General features: G+C 39.0%; 1 long non-coding RNA gene across 1 annotated transcript; it reads left to right on the plus strand.

The window, feature by feature from the left end:
• Positions 1-715: 715 nt before the first annotated feature.
• LOC131424284 (uncharacterized) lies at positions 716-7,079 on the plus strand. The gene is made up of 3 exons (XR_009227053.1): positions 716-808; positions 4,919-5,044; positions 6,808-7,079. It is a non-coding gene; the product is annotated as an uncharacterized LOC131424284 (long non-coding RNA).
• The last annotated feature ends 291 nt before the right edge of the window (positions 7,080-7,370 follow it).

Genomic DNA, 7,370 nt, shown 5'->3' on the forward strand with positions numbered 1-7,370 from the left:
ACCATAGTAAGATACTATCCAAAACCAACTCTTTTACCTACTAGTTTAAAGGAACTCCCACCCAAATGTCCTGTAAGACTAAGGAATATTTCAGGTGTATCCATATTTCTTGCTCCAACATTGGGGTTTAATAAATGTTTGAATTTCACAAAGTCTATATTTAAGAGAGTCCCCTATTCTTCTAAGCATGAACCTTCATACACTCTGTATAAGAGGAGCTGCTTTCTCTCCCCTCCTATAACCTCTAGAGTAATCAGAAGTGCCCCCACCACTCTTGGCAACCAGAATGTCTGCTTGGCTTTGGGGTGGTCAAAAAAAGAGTTAATCACACATGGATTTTCAGTACAGGTAGGGTGGGTTTAGAGAAGTCACCCTGGGAAAACACAAATGGTGGTGCTGGATAATTAGCTCCTGCTCCTCTTTCCATGGCCGTGGTCCCTTCTCAGTTTCTGTGGCCAACCTAGTACTCAAGGTTAGGGATAGTGGGTGGTTTCAAACCCATGTGAGCAGGGAGGGAAACTTTTCTCCCTACTGACCAAAGTTTCTTCTCCTTCCCTCAAGTTGAAAACATAGTAGTAAAATGGTGAAGTTATATTCCCAACCAATTAATATTCACTGGGATCCTATAACATTCCAGAGTCATGAATCCTGCCCCAGGAGCTTCATCCTAATTAACCATGAATCTCTAGTGAGACTTCTTCACATTGACTCTGAGCACCTTTAGAGGTGAGGTCATGCTCATAGGTCTCCTCCTGACGGTGGAGAATCACAGAGGAGGGAGAAGCCAAGATATGAGCAAAGGCACCAGGTGAGTGCATGAGACGCCAAGAGGAGGACGATGTCTGTTACTTAGGGGGATGATTCCAGGAGAGGCAGTTCCAACTTTCTCTCTCTCTCTTTCTTTGTCTCTCTCTCTTTCTCTCCCCTCCCCCCTTCTGTGTTTTCATTTTCCTGCCTCAGGTTTATTTGTATGAATGTCACAGGAGGACACCACACTCAGGTGACACCAACCATTCCATTCTCACATGCGTAGACAGAGAACTTTGCTCTGGAGCCTTTGTGGACACCTTGGGAGCCACAGCCCAGGTCTTGGTTTGAACCTGTCCCTGGGCCTCCAGAGAGCAGGGCCAGACATACTTGGCAAGGCTCACATGGACACACTTTGTGATCTTTGGGTGGATGATGGAGAGAGGGTTGATGTCCTCTGGAATTTTGGACTTGATTTCTTTGGGCCTTTGGGAGGCTGGACACCCTTATCACATGTACTCAGGGCCTGATGTTGGTGACCTGCATCTTCTTCAGGTCTTACTTGTACGCCTTAGCAAAATGTATCTTGCTCAGAAAGTTGTGGTGAACTTCACTCAGAAATTAGTATCTTTGTAGTAAGGGGGTTTTGATGCCACTTATGTTGCATTTCCTGGACCAGGTGTGCTTGGTGTTGTTCTTAGGCTTGGCCAGGTCTGCACAACCTCAGCTTCCAAAGCCCCAAGGAGAAAGAGGGCTCACTTTGTTTCTTTGTGTTGTTCTTCATGTCTCTTTAGATATAACAAGAAGTACTACAGATCCTTGTAAAATACCTTCAAAAGATTGTTATTGTATATTCCCAAGCAGGTGATGGGATAGATGCTAATAATGCCATTTTAGAGATGAGTAAACCAAGGCTAGGAAGAGCAAGTTCTTGCCTGAGGTCACACATCGATGGAGCCCTGAGGCTTGTAAATGAAGTTTTTTGCCTTCAAAGCCGAGTGTTCTTCTGTCATTATAGCTGCCTACGTGGTCTTTCTTTGGATTTTTTTTTCTTTTGGGTGTTTCATAGTCATCTCAAGTTGAATTTACCCATAACTGACTTCTCGATTATTCCTTCAAATCTTTTCCCTTCTTCCATTTTCTGTACACGATATCTGGGTGTCATTTCTGTCACCTGTCTCTCTCACTTCCCCACATCCCAAACAACACCAGGTCATGGTGATATCACCTCCCAAACATCCTTCTTGCCACTTCTGTCTTCACTGTCTTCACCGTTCATACCCTCCAGATACTCATTTGTTAAAGAGGTATTAAAGTGGAGTATGTCCAATTAAGGAAGACACTAAAAAGACAAAGTAATTGGGAGGTAAGCTAGATTTTCTTGTGAAAATGAAGATATTGAGAGATTTCTTCAAAAGAATATAAGGAAAAATTAAGTAAATGACTCACCATATTTGCTTTAATATATCAGGTGATATTAATAGTAATCACAAAAATACTTTAAAGTTTCATTTTAATTTCTCTGAATGCAACTGAGATCCTTTCTGGAATAAAGCAGTTTAAATTAAGCATGGTATAGTTTTAAAACAAAAGAAAATATTAGTTTAGATAGATGATCTAATTTTCCTTTTATAACCACATTCTTAAAGCCAGGTGAACAGATGTTATTATAATTTGTAGATGGAAAAATAAAGTTCAGAGGCGCCATGTGACTTGTCCAAGATCACACAATGGAGATGAGAATCCAGAGTTTCCACGCCACATGGATGCTTCGGCAGTAGGCTTTACCAAGCTCTCCAGTGCATTCTCTCATGTTCCAATGTGAAGGCAAAGGAAAAATAGAGAACAGTACAGGAAATACACTGATTTAGCAGAAGCCTATGGCATGTGCATTGTGACTCAGAAACCAACTTTTTTTTTTTTTTTTTTTTTTTTTTTTCAATTATTTTTATTTTTTTTTTTTAATTTTTTATTGTGGGTTGTTCAAAACATTACAAATTTCTTGACATATCATATTCCACACTTTGATTCTAGTGGGTTATGAACTCCCACCTTCACCCCATACACAGAAACCAACTTTTTGTTCTTGTTCTTTTTCTGTTTGCTTCTGCTTCTGCTCTTCCTCCTCTTTCTCTTTCCTGTTGTCTTAGAGACAGTGAAAATGCTCCAGAAACCCCCAAGACCTTAATAAATTTTCTTTACGGTTAAAATAACAATTCTGAGGAGGAAAAAAAATAACCACAATGACCATCATGATAAATTTCTATGACACCTTCTTGCACACTGATTCCTCTGACCTTAGATACAAATCCTTCCTTAAGTGACTTGTTAATATTGCTGGATCCTGCTCTTCAAGTGTTCTTTTCATTTCTGGTTCTTTTTGGAACCAGAAATTCTTACATTGTAAAGAAATTCATTCAAGAAGCAATCTAAAGGAATTTTTAACTTTGCTGTTTTACATAGATTAGATGGGGTCACTGAAAAACACCATCATTTTTGCCAGATCTCTTTTCTCTCCACATTCATGTCACTGAAAAATGGACCATGAGCTTCCCAAAATCGAGGTCTCATGCTCAAAAACACTCCTAGAAGTGAGGATAATGAGTTAGAAAAATCTCTCGGTGATGTAGATGAAAATGAATGTTGGAGCGATTCCTGGGCAGCAGAAGGACTCCAGTGTTTACATAATCCCAACGTGCAACACATGGCTCCTTCTACATTTTTCTGCTAAAACTCACCTGGCTTTGCTCAAGCCCCCAAATGTAGTGAATTTTAGACAGCACCTAATATTTATTCATGCCATTGTCAAGAGCATCTCTGCAGTTCTTGCCAAGGTCTGTCATTGAATATGTTTATCCAGCTGCCTGGCAAAAGCATAATACACAGTCATCATTTTACTCAGTCACCTACTCAATATTTTCTTCTATGATTAAATTAACTCGTAAATATTACACTTTTAATGCCAGAAAGCCATGGTTCATCCAGCCAGTTGAATGCTTGTTTGTCCATTTTCTAACATTGCCGGGCACTCAGTCATTTCATTATAGAATCTGAAATAATGAAAATCATTGCATTCACTTAACATGCACAATAAACAGAGCAGGATCTTTCCAAGAGCCCTTTTATTATGCAGTGCAAGGCCATAGAAGAAATTTTTGCAAAGAGCGCAGAAGAACTGTGAGGCTGAGTTGCAAATGATTTGGGTCTATAAAAACAAATCTGCTCTGATTGTCTAAAAGCAAGGACAGAAATGCCGGCTGTATTTGCAGCTGGCCCAATTTCTTACTTAATCAAGTAGGATTTCGAATAAACCCACTCATCTTGATGTTGTTGTATCCTATTCACTGACAGTCTGTGCTTATGAACCCTGTACACTGTTTCCATGTACCATGGCATTTTTTGAGCCTCTTCCTCTGAACATCCACATCCAGTCTGAATTTTTAGAGCAGCCTACAGAATGCCTTCCACTCTCATCTTCATCTATTTGGATTGCAGCTTGAGGGCAAGAATCTGCCTTTGCCCTCTGATGCCAGCCCTGGTGACACCAACACAATGTGCATCCACTTAGATATCCAAGCCCTGGAGGCAGAAGCCATTTTCCACAGGATCCTTATCAAATCACCTTCTGAATGAAATGTTTACAGTGGCCCTGCAGGGCAGTTAACTTCTCTAGAATTATGTCCAAATTTGTTTGATCATTCTGGGAATAGCCTTGGTTAGCAATTGTTCATAATGCCAACGCTTTCGAAAACTTTTTACAGTCATTTTATTGTTTTTATTTCAAAAATAAAACTTAAAGGAGCTTGAAAAGTAGGTTTTTAGATGATCACACAATGGCCCGATTTCAGTGGTTTCAGTTCTGTGCATTTTACTTTATGTGCACCCACTGAAATTAACCAAAATTAATCCATATTTGAACAAAGACTATAGATACAAATGAGCCCTAGCTTCCGAGACTCCTCAGTGCAGTGCACCACTGACGCGTTTGGAATGCATTGGCCCTGGGAGGCGAAGAAGTTATAGCAAACAACATATGGGCTTTAAAATCTGGAACCATCCAAGACAGAATAAGAGAGCTATTTTTACTTTACTCCCCCCAACCCCCCTCCTTTTTTTTTTTTTTCCTCCAGAGAATGACTGATTTCTGATCACATTTTATTCTCATCTTTAGCGCTGGATCCTGAAAGAGCCAGGTTTCTTCAAACCTGCTGGTGAGTTTGCAGCCCTGGCCAACGATTACCTAATGCATTTGTGTCATCTGCTTTCCTTGTTGTGAGAAAACACACGGAGGAAATGTGTAAGTCCACTGAATTGTTCCCAACTCTTTTATTCACCTTTCAGCATGCTAGTTCCTTCCCTTGGCGTTGATATCATTATGCATTTGTCAAAGATAGACTGTCACTTCAGAGCCTCTATTATGCGTAAGAATTGGCAACAAATTTTGCCACTGGGATTTGCTTATATCCTCTGTATGTTATTGTACTTCTTTGGCATTCAGTAAATTCCGTACACCCACTTCTTTGATGTTCATTCCAGCCCCTAAATGTGGAAACAATGACTGAAATTTTGGATCAAAGCATCCCATAGATGGCAGGCAGCTCCGCTCTCTGATAATTCACAAGAACCAATAGCAGCACCTCCCCTCCCCCTGCTAAAATCCAGGCCGACAATCCTTCAAGAACAGCTCTGTCTTTAACAGTGCAAAAGCATGTGAGGAAGTTAAAAAAAAAAAAAAAGCAACCGCAGGTTTTAGTCAAAAGAAAGAGACTAAACTGGATATCTCTGGTGAAGCTCATGGTCATCTCCTAACATAGAAAAGGCTGACTATTGTTCAATTGTTCACCCATTTATTTTTATGGTGCTGTCCTATCAAGTGATTGAACTAGGCCAGACTTTTTTTTTTTTCCAGAATGGAATCATGTTCAGATATTCTTTCTGTATCATGTCAGCTCCACAAAATGGTCCAGATTTTTAAAATGAATTTTTTGAATAAGAACTAAAGTGTCCATGAATTAAGATATTTTAAAAGTAATTCCACAAAACCAGAACCACTGAAGTTAACTTTTGCAAACTGGAATGAGCTGTCTGGAACAGTTTTCACTGTTTGCTTTTGCTTTACTCCTGGGATGCCCGTGCAAATAATGACTTCATTCCATTTATTTCACAGGTCAGCTTTGACTCATAAGAGCATTAGAGCAGGTGACCCCCTAGGGGTGCTGGGAAGATGATTGAACAAATAGATAGGAAACCTTTGTGAGCAATTTGGGGATGGGGAGAGGACACTTTATAGATACAGGGCAATTTATGGTTTTTTGTTCACTTCTCTCCGTTTGATATTTAGAATGTGCTGGTTACAATTAATACACAATGTTGGGAATTCTATGTAATAAAAGACATAGTAAAGAAATATAGTGTTAAATATAGTGAAGAATTTCTAATTTACTCTCATCCTACGTAAATTTGAACAATTATCAGTAGAGGAGCATAATTGAGAATGGAGCTGGCTGTGCTGAATGGGGAAGAGAGTCATCTTAGCCTGATAGTATGTGTTCAATCAAAAGGTAGAGAGCTGAAGGAAACTGCTTTTAAAATATCAGTTTCAGATTGTCCCACTAGATAGGAAGTTTTTACTGCCAGGTGTGTGCAACAGTGACATCTAGTGGTTGAAGAGATAATAACAACTGAATCTCATTTTAAAATATTTTAAAAGTTTTGTATTATAACCAAATATTCTGTATTGTTCAATGCTGTCTGTATTCCTTATCTGGACAATATATATGTCAATAATTCATAATGTGTGGCAAATAAGGCAGACATACTCTTTTTTTACTAAGTAGTTTCCAAAGACGGGGGTTTGGTCATTTTCCTGGTTTTACTTTTGCTAAAATTGCAATAGGTCGGCTTTCCAAGGGTTTCTCTCACTCTGCTAGCACATATATGTATTTTTACAAGCACAAATTATGTGGTTTGTATTCTGCACACCCAGGAAAAACAGAGACTGCATTTTCAGCACTGTGCACAGGAAGACATCTGTGACCCTGAGCACTTTTATTGTTACAGAATTACTTAAAGAAGTGAAGTAAGATTTTTCCAAGTTATTGAAGATGAAGAGAAAGACAAAAAGGAAAAGAAGAAAAAAACCACAAGAAAATCAAGAAGAGAAAGGAGAGGAGAAATGAACCAAAAAGCGAGGAAAGAAAGAAATGAAGAAAAAAGAGAAGAAGAAGAAGAGAAAGAAGGAAAGAAAAGAGCAGGATCACTCATGGATCTTTATTAAATTTTAGCAATTGGCTCATTAACATACCTATGAAGAAAATAAAAGAGATATTAGCCTCCACTGCAAATAAATAAATAAAATAAAATAAATTGTTTTAAATTACATTCCTTCTACTGACTGGCAATTCATTAAGTAAAAGTTTATTTAAAAAATCATCAATAAAAAGTATGAAAACAGCTGCCATTGCTGCTGTAGAACATGCCACTTGAACAAATATGCTTAAAAAGCTTCTCCAACCCTGTGCTGGGGAGGAACTCTAGCAGAGCCTGTGACATCCTATCAGCCTATAAGCTGTTCACTCCGTGTCAATGCTGAGCGTACCAGTGACCACTTCTGAATTTTCCAT

The sequence above is a fragment of the Marmota monax genome, unplaced genomic scaffold (assembly GCF_021218885.2).
Source record: "Marmota monax isolate L192 unplaced genomic scaffold, Marmota_monax_Labrador192_F-V1.1 WCK01_AAM20220418_F8-fsc00007, whole genome shotgun sequence".
Taxonomy (NCBI): Eukaryota; Metazoa; Chordata; class Mammalia; order Rodentia; family Sciuridae; genus Marmota; species Marmota monax.